This window comes from Pholcus phalangioides, unplaced genomic scaffold, assembly GCF_987345545.1.
Source record: "Pholcus phalangioides strain wild (caught in Gottingen) unplaced genomic scaffold, Ppha-v1.0 ptg000042l_1, whole genome shotgun sequence".
Lineage (NCBI taxonomy): Eukaryota > Metazoa > Arthropoda > Arachnida > Araneae > Pholcidae > Pholcus > Pholcus phalangioides.
Genome location: NW_028301628.1, coordinates 20,980,274 through 20,993,276, shown reverse-complemented (window position 1 = coordinate 20,993,276; position 13,003 = coordinate 20,980,274). Strand labels below are relative to the sequence as shown.

The 13,003-nt window shown below is 37.5% G+C and overlaps 1 protein-coding gene across 4 annotated transcripts in view; it reads left to right on the top strand.

The window, feature by feature from the left end:
• cher (filamin A protein cher) overlaps nucleotides 1-13,003 on the top strand; it is a 104,827-nt gene that overhangs the window by 72,714 nt on the left and 19,110 nt on the right. Inside the window, exon 1 of one of the 4 annotated variants that reach the window (XM_089255504.1) lies at nucleotides 11,956-12,096. The exons of 2 other annotated variants lie outside the window; for them this stretch is intronic. The gene's annotated coding sequence lies outside the window, so the exon portion shown is untranslated. Of the gene's footprint in view, nucleotides 1-11,955; nucleotides 12,097-12,143; nucleotides 12,547-13,003 lie in introns of those variants that run through there. One more of the 4 variants, XM_089255503.1, reaches the window with a different exon arrangement.

Below are 13,003 nucleotides of genomic sequence, written 5' to 3'. Positions count from 1 at the left end.
CACAAAACAATGAATACCTAGGCTGACCATAATATCCTCTATAAAAATATGTGAAACAGAAAATCGGGACCCATGTGATATATCACAAATTATCGCCAAAAAAATTGTCAAATGCAAGTAAAGTTGCCAACTATCGCTAAAAATGCTGAAAAATTGTCAATGGCGGGAAGTGAGAGCTTCCACAAGACGTAATGGGTGAAAATTTATAACTCGCCAAACAAAACATATGTTCGACGAATGTTTATATGACTAGGCCATGAAAAAAATCTTGATTTTGGATTTTAAAAGTTCAATTAAGCCTCTTTGGAAATAAAGGAACAAGAAATTTTATTGAAAAGTTGGTACGTCAAAAATTAGGAAATGTCCTGTAAAATACGGGCCATGGTGTCACAAATACATGTTTCTGGCCCGCGAGTGACTGAAATACCTCATATCCGGCCCTCGGACTGAAAAGTTTGCGCACCCCTTGCACTAAGCTAAGTACAAGTTCTAGAATCACTGAAAATGTTGAAAGCAGCTGAAAAATTTTCAGTGGAAAATTCATTTTCACAACTGAGAAAGAAAGCGCGCATTAAATTTGAATAAATACGGTATTCGAATTTTTGTACGAATATATTTGGTTTAAAAATGTACGTCTCTTACGTTCCTAGTAATTAGGTGTGTTGAAAATCTGACATTATTCCTTTTTAATAAGTAGTAGCAGCGTACACATGCAGTGAACACTATTGGAAATGCAGAAGAAACGATATCACTCTCCGTCCCTCCAAGCAGAATATACCAAAAATTACGATGCACGTCGCATAGCAATCTTGGGAAGAAATTCAAGAAATTATGTGGAAAACTCTTCTGTGCAGAAAATACGGAAACATTTTCAGTCAGCTGAGGACTCGTTGCAGAACAATGCAAAACATTCTGCTTTAGGGCTCTCCACCGTTCAAACAAAGTACAATTGACCGGATGCCAAGCGGAAATGAATTTCGGAAAGAGAATTCAGTTCTCCGTAGAATCATGTGAATTTTCTTTCCGAAATTCATTGTCTCGGTATCCAGTTGTTTGTACTTTGCACCACTGGAAATTCTCTTTGAAGAAACGGTAATGCATAGAGTTATTTTAAATGACGCCCCTGAACAGTTGCTATAAATATTTTTACAACCCAATCAATTAATTCGTGTTTTTACTTTTATTTGGTGGAACTATTAGAAATAGTGTTCTGGCACTCCCTTCATCGAATTCCAGATTAAGATATCGCTTCCGCCATTCGGATGCTAGTGTCTGAACTAAATCGGGAGCAGACGTGATTGCTCTGTTTGCCGTGAAATGTTAGCACTCCTAAGTGAGACCTAAATCTATTAAATGCTCAATCTAGTGGTGATAAAAAGTAAATAGTGCTTTCTCCGACTGCCGTGTTGTTTATGTGAGCAGTTTGCGCCAAGATTCCTCTATCCATTATCTACTATTTGTTACACCTTACACATCTGTTTTTAATGAGCTTTGGAGAACAATGAACCAAATTTATGAATGACTGCCTTTGTTTTGTACGGGTTTTGTGTTGGAATTGTAGCAATCGTAATCGCAACTGTTTTTATTGTTTTTCTAAGTCAATTCGAGTGGCTCAATTCGAAAAAAACTTGGTCATGAAAGTCTGCAGTTGGAATGACCATTAAGCATGACCTTTTTGCAGCATATTTTCGGTTAAACAAATTCAAGTACTATCTATAATTTTAACCTCCTTAAATTTGTGTTGGGGATGGGGGGGGGGGGGGGGGGCGAAAGATCCTAAAAATTGTCATGTCTTTGGATAGCAGTGGGATTGGCGTTGTTTCCCCCCTTTTTTTATAACCTTTATATTTTGTGCTGCCCTTCGAATTGTCAAAGCTAAGGTAGGTAACCGTTATCCATTGGAATGAGATTTCAAGGATCAAACGAGACACCCACCCATCCATCCAAACAGGGCCGTCTTAAGAGCATCATGGCCCCCGGGCGTGCTCATTCGTTAAGACTGCACTGCATCCAAACAACCATCATCGATTATTTCCCAGTAGTGTGTATGCAAGGCCGGGCTTAGGAATTTCACGGCCTGGTGCAAAAAAATTTTATTTAGTCGCTCCTCGACTTACAAACTTTTTGAGTTAAGAACATAAATCTTGAAGGGGAAAATTTTTTTCAGAAAAAACGCATTTTATTACTCATTTTTTCATTTCAGGAACGCGTTGATAGTTGGGATCGTAATCAAACGCGATCCATTGAGAGGGAATGGCATTTTGATTAATTTGGCAAAATTCATAAACGACTAATAATAATTAGCGGGTTCCACCTGCTGGCATTTCATCGTGGCTCGAATCGTATTGAACATACATTTTTGTCATACTTTTAAAGATTTTCATCTCTTTATCAAATATACATTTCAATTTTATAACTTCGATCATTTTTCGAATTTTTTATTGCTGTTTTTACTTAATTAATTTAAATTAATAGAAGTAAAGGAATCAAGTACTGGAATTCCGTAACCCCCACAAGGGGGAGGTGACAGGACTCTAGCCCGCCTGGGACCCGGAACAATTACCATCTTGTTTTTTTCATGCAATAAATTCATTATAGAAGGTGAACCCGTGAACAGTCTGGCTTAGGGCCCGCTAAAGATCTCTGCCTAGGGGCACTGCTCCAAGATGTGGGGGGCCATGTGGATTTCACAGAAATAAACATTCTGAAACACGTTAGAACTGTATTTGAAAATGTAGGTTTGTTTAAAATTACTACAGCATATATTCCGTTCAACGTTCCCACTTGGAAAGTTTTCTCGCTTAGTACGACTTTTTTTCGTGATCCTAACTTTTACTTATCGAAATTTCCCGTTTAAACGTTTTCCATGACGAGTTTTTGGAAAAAACTAAGTGAGGTTCATTGTATATGAGCTGAAGTTTCCTTAAACTGAAAGCCTCCTTTCACGATCAATAAGTTAATTGGGGGGGGGGGGAGAATTTAAATTTTGATAAAATTTCCAAAACATCTTCCCAGAAAGGAAAGGGTTTCTTTTGGAAAATTGCTGCCCGTTGCTACCGGGACTTTCGCACCCCCCCCCCCCCCAGAAGTCCGGCCCTGTGTGTATGGGTTAAGCTCTACTTTAACTGACACTTGCTGACGGAAAAACTATGAAAGATTTTAATGCACTTTCTATATCTACTTTCATTTTTATTATTTCAGCACTCTTCGACTTTATGCAGAGAATTGAATGTTTTTTAAAAAATAATTCCGTTTTCTTCAGCAGAGCGTATTTCTAAATAGATATTCAGTCAACTATCTGTCAATCATTTGTATCTTCACGTTTATTCAACATATTGTTAACGTCGTTTCAACAGAACCTTGCTATAGTAAAAATATGTAGAACAGAATTTTTCATTGGATAACTCATGTTAAATTTAAATACTGTAATACGGAATCCAACAATATCCACGATACTGTTACGAAATTGCAGTAAAGAAACGTGATAACGAATTCCGTATCATTAACTTGCCGCTCAAAAGTAAACGCCAGGGACATAACCACCGGGACAATAACCTGGGTTCGGGGGGGGGGGCGGTTGAGCTATACTAACACTACCTTTAGAAAGTTTGTTGGCTATGTAGATGTAAAGTCCGGAGCTCATAGAAGTCGGTAATAGGTTCTGTATCATTGTTTTGGTGTTCCTGCCAATGATAGGGGTTTGACTATCAGGAGTGACCTGTCATTACCCAACCTTTAAACTGTTTCTGATGACATTTTTTACTACCTTGCATCACTTAACCGAGTGGAATTAGTGAGTTGAAGACCATTTCCAGATGACCGTTTGTAAATTTTAAATCATTGATCCAATTTTACAATCCCACCATAGTTTTTTCGCATTACATGCATCGAAGCCGCATTGAAATCCAAAAATTGGTCCAATGTCTTTAAAAAAAGTTTTATTGACGTGTTCATAGAAAACATTGGAAGAAAAATTTCTCCTTGTCAATGCTCATACCTTTATCCTTCATAGTGCCGGAGTGGTTGCGTTTAATGTCCATTTACAGTGTATCAAAGATGTGCAACTGAAAGGCGCCTTTGTACGTATTAACGCTCCTTTATTCCGATCTGTCTACATGACCTTGTCTTGCGGTCCATCAATCATTGCAGTTTCTTTAATTAGTCACACTACCGTCACCCGTTTGTCACAATACAGCTTTTTGAAGAGAGTGTTATGGTCAGAATAGAGGGTGATGTCGCGTGATATCAATACCCATGAATGAATTCACCTCTTTGTTTGCTTATCTTTTGTGAGACAGTTGCTTTTTGCTTTTTTCTCCTGTTAGAATGGGATCGCAAGCGATGGCACTGGCTTTCATTATTCTCTTGTTTCTCTGATTTGCTTTCTCCAACATCAAGAACCTCCCCCCCCCTTCCTTACCTTGAAATTCTTCACGGTAGCTTACCATCGGATCCTGATGCTTTCACTGCTTGTATTTTTTAATTTCTCGAAGCCCTTCTGACATTAAGTGTTTCTTCTACTTGGCCTTGTTTGTTTGGCAAGCTCTTCAGTCTTCCGTGTTTAATTAATGCTGGCGTTAACGGCGTTTACTCTTCTGAATTATCAGCGTTCGAATGCCGCTGGAAATTTGGTATCAGTCCATTTGTTAGGTTCAATGTGGGTGCCACTGAGTCTTATTGTCTTTTTGCGCTGATATTTTGGCGAGATGGACTTCATGCATCGAAAAAACCTAGATATGTGTTAATAATACTCGTAGATCAATACGGTATTACTGGTTTCATTTTTTTGGAAGCGAGAAAAGCACGATTCGTAGGATTTAAACGAAAATTGCATGTGCTATAAATTAAGATGGGGAAACACCGATACAGATATGTGGGTGCCAAATAGAATGAAATTCTGCGTGTCAAATTTATACTTCAGAAAGCTTTAGGTATTCATTTTCGCTATCAATGATCATACGGATTAATCCATGATTTGTCAAAGGATAATTATGTATTATTGACCCTTTAAGTGGCATTGACGAGATATCTCGCCGCCTCAGACCTGTTACTTGAGCATCGATAAGCCCAGATATTTTGTAAAGTTTATTTCTCAATAAAAGACTTTTCCATCCCTTACTTTGCACCTATTGAAAGTCTACTTGATTAGGAAAGATATAGCATTTTATAAGTTAGCTTCCCAACTTTTCAAAGCCAACGGCCCGGTTGATTCCTTTTTTGTGAGTGGAAGGCCCAGTCATACACACGACTAATTAGAAATAAATGAGGGAAAATGAAAAGTGAATCGCTCACTGCCCGGTTTGACTAATGTCAGGGCCCGGCGGTTGAGAGAAACTGTTAGATGTTTAGTGATTTCTGCTGTACCGCTTAAAGAGTCAAGGCTATTAATGCAATGTCAAACTACAAGCATTTCATGCTTGTCGAAAATAAGTAACGGAGAGATCGTGTTTCCTCCCCCATCACATCGGTATTAAAGATTTTCTTAATTTCTAGCCGAATTGTCAAACTACTATTAAGTTATAGCATCAATAGAAATTAAAATGTAATATAAATGTTAGATATTGGTGAGTCTGTCTCCCCATCGAAAAGTCTCGCCAGAGCAACAGGCCTACAACGATACAATTGTTAGGCATTGCACTTCATTCATAGTTTGAAAAATTGATGACAGATGGCAGCACTCCACAAGCATTACACCGAAGCGAACTTCACGTAAGGTTCACAACACACACATGCACATTTCCCAGTGGCCCAAGTCGTCTTCGACCACCAGCTTATTCATTGAGACAGCGACGGGCCATGATCTGGTTAGGAGGTATGGAAATTTACAACTCCATTATTCGAAAGGAAGTGACATTACTCGAGTTGAAAATATTCGGAATTTTTTTTTTCAAGAACATTTTTTATTCTTCTGTTATATAATTGGAATTATTGTAGATACGAAATATCGCTGCTCGGTATCTGTACCTGTTGAAGTCTGAAACAATCACGCCATTTCGAATATAATTACAAATGTCGCATTTCAATACAGTGAAACCTCGATATAATGTTACTCTGCGGACCAAGAAAAATATTGAGGGGTTATCGTTATATATCGTGAGGTGGTATTATCTTAAGGTGCCGCCAAATTTATGCTCTTGGCATCTCTCCTGAATTGGCGTTGGTAGTACCCTCATAAAATACATTCCTAAGTATTTATTCGCAACAAAAAATTAATTGACGAATGAAATTCAGTTAGTTAATTGACCCTGCAAAGTAGTTTACCGTATAACACTTTTGTGTAAGTACGCAGAAAATATCTTCACAGAAACTAGACACTTTCGGAGGGTAGATAGTGCGAAATACTGATTTTGTTAAACGCCCTTGAAAGAACAAACTAGTAAGGAGTTTAAAACTATAAGTATTGAAAGTGATTTTGAGCGAGGTATCATAGAGCAGTTTCGAAATATTCTCAAAAAAAAAAAAATCGTAGAAGGATTTATCGTTATATCGTTGTAGCGATTTTTCGATTTATTATCCTATAAAGGTTATAGTACATCCAACTAATGTATTTAAAATTTATTTTACTTTGGAGGTCGCTGTGGTGGTCGAGTGGTTATAGTGCCGGACTCGTGATGCGAGGATCCGGGTTCGAACCCCACAGTGGTGGTCGGCTGAAGTTGGTTTTCTGTGGTTCCCAACTTCAAGGCGCAAATGCGAGCCGATCTCCCCGTTAAAAAGTCTCGCCACAGAGAGCAACAGTCCTACAACGGTAAATCATTCAACCACAACACTTCACTCATAGTTTGTAAAACTGGGGGCAGATGACAGCACTACACATAACGAGCATTACACAGAAACAAACTTTACGTCAGGTTGCACTACACGTACACGCACATTCCCGCATGTACCGATTCGTTGGGGGGGGGTTCCGCCGGGGGGGGGGGGTGCATGTGTGGTGTAGCAGTAGTAGGTAGGGGCTCGGGGATCCATGATGTTCTTAAGTCAGCCACCTCGTTGGGCAATTTGCCTGTTGTGGCGTTGTATTTGTATTTTATGTCTGACTCAACCCAGCGGCCGTTTGTCTCATTTGATTTTCAAAACGTTCGGAGGTTTATGGCTCATTATTTGCTCATTGTTGTCTTGAACAACTAGAAACTTTCGATATTTTTCATTAGTCCCAGCTTATTTACATGTTCAGTCAAGGCTTTGATGCGCGCCATTTAAACATTGTGAAAATTTTTGTTTTCGTTTCGGTAAAGTAGTTTTTACCAACTAAGGTTACTAAGGCATGCGCTCATTTTATGAACTAAAAGCATCTTTTTTTCTACACATTTCACGAGTATGAAAGAATATTTCATAGCCACTTTCTTCCAGGAGGGTCTTCAAATTTTACAGACGTCTGTCTCCAACGTTATGGCCAGCCCTTTATCCTCTGTGGTAGGGCTTCATATGGCGAGCTCATTCATTTCATTTAGTAGTTCTGACCTGTTTTGACACGGGTTTTTGTGCGCGAATGTGGTAACGATCGTCTAGTCGCTCTCTTTCAACGTCGTAATAAACGTTGTGTGTTTTTTGGCATAGATACAGATTTTCCTCAAACTTTTCCGAGTTCAAGCTCAGGGATAAAAGAAAGCTCTACTGGAGTAAAAATATTTGTGTATTTTCTCTATTTTTCCCCCTGTCAACATTACTTTATATCATGTCAAAACTTTTTGACGGAGAAGTTCCACGCTCATTCAAGAATATTCGACAGGAAGTTGCCCTTTTCATTTTCATATTTGTGTTCCGCGAATAACTAAATTTAAAACTGTTCAAAACATCCTTCCAACATTACTGTTCATCCTATGTGAATAAAGAACGGAAAATTTTCTTCAGTTATTTTCAGATTGATAAAAATAAAAATGTTAATTTTTCTTATGAATTATCAGTTCAGACCCTCGCTAGTTTCTTATATAAATTTCTAATATAAACAAAAGATAAACGCAACGGTAGATTATTTTCGGGTTATTCAATTTAGAATTTCTCAATCTCATGTTTTCAAAGTCAACGTTTCAACTTAATCAATCCAATCTTTGTTACTTTGTACAATACAAAGGTGTTCGTATATATGAGTAATTTCGCTGCCAGAGAACTGAAGTTTCATCTTAAGTTTGCTAAAACTGAGCTGGATTTTATTCTACGCTTGTAATTTGACCACCTTGAACAATCCATCAAATTCTCTCTTTTCGTCTCTTGCATATTCATTTCTCCTCACGAACCGGGAGTCTCAAATTCTAAGAATAGAATCCGTTATTAGGGTCTTGGAATAAGCAGGTGAAATAATTTAAGAGGTAGTGCAACTAATTTAGGATTTCTATGTGGATTTTTTTTCTTTGTGTTCCTGTTCGGGAAAGTATTCTTGCCATTGATATTAAGCTTCTTTCGGAGGAGGTCTTCGTGATCACGATAAGAATTATTTCTCTGTCGTGTCGAGCGAAAATATCTCTAAGTTGTGGCCTTGGAGCTCTAAAATATTTTGCAACAGCTTGAAGACGATTGATGGAACGTTTTTTTTAGCTTTTATAAAAACCTTATGGCGGAACAGAGGAAAAATTATTTCAGCGATTACTCTCAAAAACGTTCGGCTCAACAGGCTTGCATTCGAATCCTGCTTCGATTTTGATTGCAGTGCTTTCAAGTTTTTGTTCCATCGTCCCCTTTTAGAATTTTTTTTCCTCTCATCGCCCTCCAAATCAAGCGAACACCATAGGATCCTATGTTATATCCGTAGCTTCTATCGCCCCCCCTTCTACCATTCCATCGCCCACCAGGGAGTGATATTGCCCACTTTGGGAAACACTGAACTAAACAAACGTTTCAAGTTTGCAGTATTCTTAAAAATAGAATTGGGGGCTCCCTGTTTTTGAATTTGTTTCATATAGTTTTTTTTAATCAGAATTCATTCCTATCTGAAGCACAGGAGTTGAATTAAATTTCTATCAAATACTTGGTTATACAAATCGAGTCCCCATATAACAAAGTTGGTTTGTTGCATCTAAAGTTCTTTGTACAGCAAAACGCACACCCCCTCAGATGCTGTTACCCCCTTTTTACTGCCAAATAACAATTTCCGCTTGTACAATGAAAGAATACATTTTAATCCCCTCATGAATGCTCACCTTTCTTTTACGGACAAATTTTTTTGTCCCATGGCTGTCCTCAAAAGAGAGGTTTTACTGTGTAGCCATTTTTCTGTTTGGAGTAAATGAGTGAAAATGTAAGCGTTCCGGTAAAAATTTTATTGTACTGAAGTTCATATCTATACAGTGGCTACTCAGGTAATTTCAAACTTGGAAATTTTGGGATGATAAAAACTTCTGGAACTATAACTTCGTACTCAAAAAATATTGCAGCAACCTCGAACAATCTGCTGGAACACTCCCTGTGATGCATAAAACCATTGGTTTTTAGTTCATAACAATGCCTTATTACAATTAGTTTAGGCCCCTTTCAATCCTCTTTACATGAACCGTGCCCATTACATAAAACATTCCGATTTCGGTGTCAAATGAATGGATTGCGCTCTCACCTCTCCAACTGGTGAAAATCCCAGCTTAAATGTTTATTTAAACTTTGTTTTGGGAGGCGATTATAATTAGGGTGCATAATATTGTTTTCGTACATGTAATAAACCGACTGTTTGGTGCAAGTTTTTTCATTGTCCGTTTCTAAACTTCATGTGTATTTGAAAATTTATCTGTCCATACCACGGGAAGATTCACAAACATTTCGTCTCACCTTAGAGGCTTTCACACGGAGCGGATGCGGATCCGGAAGAAGTTTTAACAATTGGAATATACTGAGCCTTTCAGACGAGCCGAAATTTCTCCGCAACTAGGAAATGTTCATGCGGGTCTGGACGTCGTCCTCCGCATGTGTCAAAACCTAAATGCGGGCTCCGCATCCGCACATAGAAGTTTTGACAGTTGGGTTATTCGGGGCTATTCACACGATGTGGATGCGGAACGAATTCGTCCGCATCTTTGGCTACTTTTTAAAGATTTTGCACGAAATTTTTTTAATTATTTGCCATAAATACCCTTAAAAACACCATATGATGGTCCCTGCTCATTAATATAATGTACCTACATACGAATATCCCTCCGTTTCCTTCTGAAATGGAGATATAGCAACTTTAACTGCTTTTTGTCCATACTTTACAATTTTATACAGTAAAACTTGTCAAAAACGGCCACTGACGGGACCAAAATTATAAGCTGTCCTGTTCATTACGAATATTTAATTAACTATATACTTTCAAACTACAAAACTTTTAAATTTAATTAAAACAATTTTAATTTTTTTTCTTTTTAAATATTTGAAATTAAAATAATGTTAAATATTTATATTTTAAATAATCTTTTAATTTTTTTAAACTTAAAAAAAAATACTTTTATTAAATAACGTTATTCACGTACGGTGTTCACTCAGGGCCGGATTAAGACGTTTGAAGGCCCAAAGCACTTGAATATTTTTGGTGGTTCCCTCGATACCTACAAGTATATTTTACTCGATATTCAGTCCATAAACTGAAGAAAAAAAATGAAATTTTATGTTTCAGAAGTGACTAATCTAAGCATGGGATTTCACTGTAAAAGGTTTATGAAAGTTATTTTATAAAACTTGAAACCAATAAATTTATCGATTGCATTCGAGCAAATGCAACCGATCAGCTTATTGGTTGCATTTTTAAAATAATTATTATAAAATTTCAATAGTGTAATGTGGGCCGGGATCGCACTATAAAGTTTTATAAAATATATTTTATAAAAATTGAAAATTCAACTATTAGGCGCATCGGTTGCATTCAAGCAAATGCAACAGGTGATCTTATTGGTTGTATTTTTCACGTTTTATCAAAGAGCGTTTACAAAACTTTTATAGTGTAATTGCGGCCTAAGGCTGGTATTACCCTATAAAACTTTGATTAAAAATTATTTTATAAAAACTTGAAAAATGTAACCAATAAACACATCTGTTACATTCGTGCGAACTTAACTGATCGGCCTATTGGTTGCATTTTTCAAGTTTTATAAACGAACTTTTATCAAACTTTTATAGTGTAATCCCGGCCTAAGACAGAATTGTGATGTGAATATTTCTAAGCACAGACATTTTGAGTCTCCACCCCTCCCCTTTTTTTCTACTTGCAAATTCTTCATCTCCCGAATTTTTTTTTTTTTTTTTTGGAACATCTAATGTTTTTGGATTGGATTTTTCGAACATTGGATGTTTTTGGAATTTTTCTTTCATATTTTTCCGAAAAGACAGATTTTTGTTCAAAATCTTTTGAAAATATTTTAAGACATTTTCTCCCACCGACTACTTGTGAGGATCGGAATGAAGATATCTTTATACCCATATTCTATGATGCTCTAGATTAAATTACCAAAGAATGCCTCTAGGCACTGAATCAGGGGTAAAGGAAGAAAATAATTACAAAAATTGCAAAAAAATAGTTTTTATGCACGAATTTCAAACTAAAGACGCCCGCATCTTTAGTGCTCGTGTGAAAGGGTATGCGGACCCGCATCCGCTCCGTGTGAAAGGGGCCTTAACCGTTTTGACCAAGGTTTAAAACCTAAACTGAGACAAGATGAGATTGGGAACATAATGTATGCATGCAATAAAATACTGTCTTGTGTGTGTTTGGGTCTGTGATAGACATCGCCGTTAGAGAATCATTACCTTGTTCCACTTTCTTTCCCCCGATATCCGATCTTCGCGATCGTCGAGTGAAACAATCTAGCTTTTTTTCCCTGTCATTCTTTCGAAGGTGAAAAGTTTTTTTTTTTCGTTTTTCGAGAAAGAAGCAGCACCCACACACAAATCATCTCCCCATTCTTGAAAAGCTGAGGAAATCTCTTTATGTGTGATGTTGGTTCGTTCTCGCGTCTTGGCATTCTTGGCTTTGGCGGCAGGAGTGACTTTTCCCGTATGACTACCCATCAAATGAGTCGTTTGTAAGTTGGGACGGGGGGGAGGAACCCCTTCGAGAATCGGTGGTATCTTCAGTCAGTCGGGTAGCACCGCTAGAGGATACAGTTGGATACAGACCCTGAGCGTGTATGTTTGAAGGTGAGTCACGACTTCGTATCTGCCCGTCTCTCTTATTCTGCTTCTGCACGCCAGCGAACGTCGGAGTTTGAGCAGCGTCACCGCCACTGTGTGGCGGTACGCCTTATGGTTTTTTGAAACGAAGGGAAAAGGGGGAGGAGAATGTATGTGGGGAAATTGGTATCTATTTTTTGATCCTCCACCACAGTTTTTCCAACTGGAACAAAAGAAAAAGGCAACAAGGTCTCTTTGCCCCGGCAGTGCCCATTTTCGGCCCTTGCGTGTGCGACAACAGGAGGGGAAAGAGACAAGTTGGCGGGTGTCGACTATCGCTTTTTGGGTAACAACCCCTGTTAAGATTTCGTATCTGTGACTTTTTTGTTTTTGTTCTCGCAACAACAATTTCTTAGTGATCCAAGGATTAAAATCTGTATAAAAGTGGTTGTTTTTTTAATTTTTATAGTGTAACAAGTAAGTGTTTCTTTTTTGAATCGCTGTTTTTTTTAGTGGGTCTGAGAAATGTTCGAATCTACGTTAATTTCACAACCATGTTTTGTTGATAATTCGAAATTCATTTGATTAGTTAATTTATTTTCATCCCGAAACTCAACGTGCTCAGTACTTGAATTAAATGCTTTCATCCCTTCATATTATGGTTGAATATCATTTCAATAGTTTCATATTAAAATTATAATTTCTGAGGAGGACCTTTTATTGAAGTGATTGTGGGGTAATGTTTGCATTGTGTAATTTCGTTTTGATAAGTTTTATTTGATGTGCAACAACCATTGAGAGAAATCTACTTTGTAATGAGGCCCAGATTAAAGCTAGTATGGTTAACATTAGCAAAAGTAAGATTAGCTTTAAAAGTAAGATTAGCTTTAAAAGTAAGATTAGCTTTAAAAGTAAGATTAGCTTTAAAAGTAAG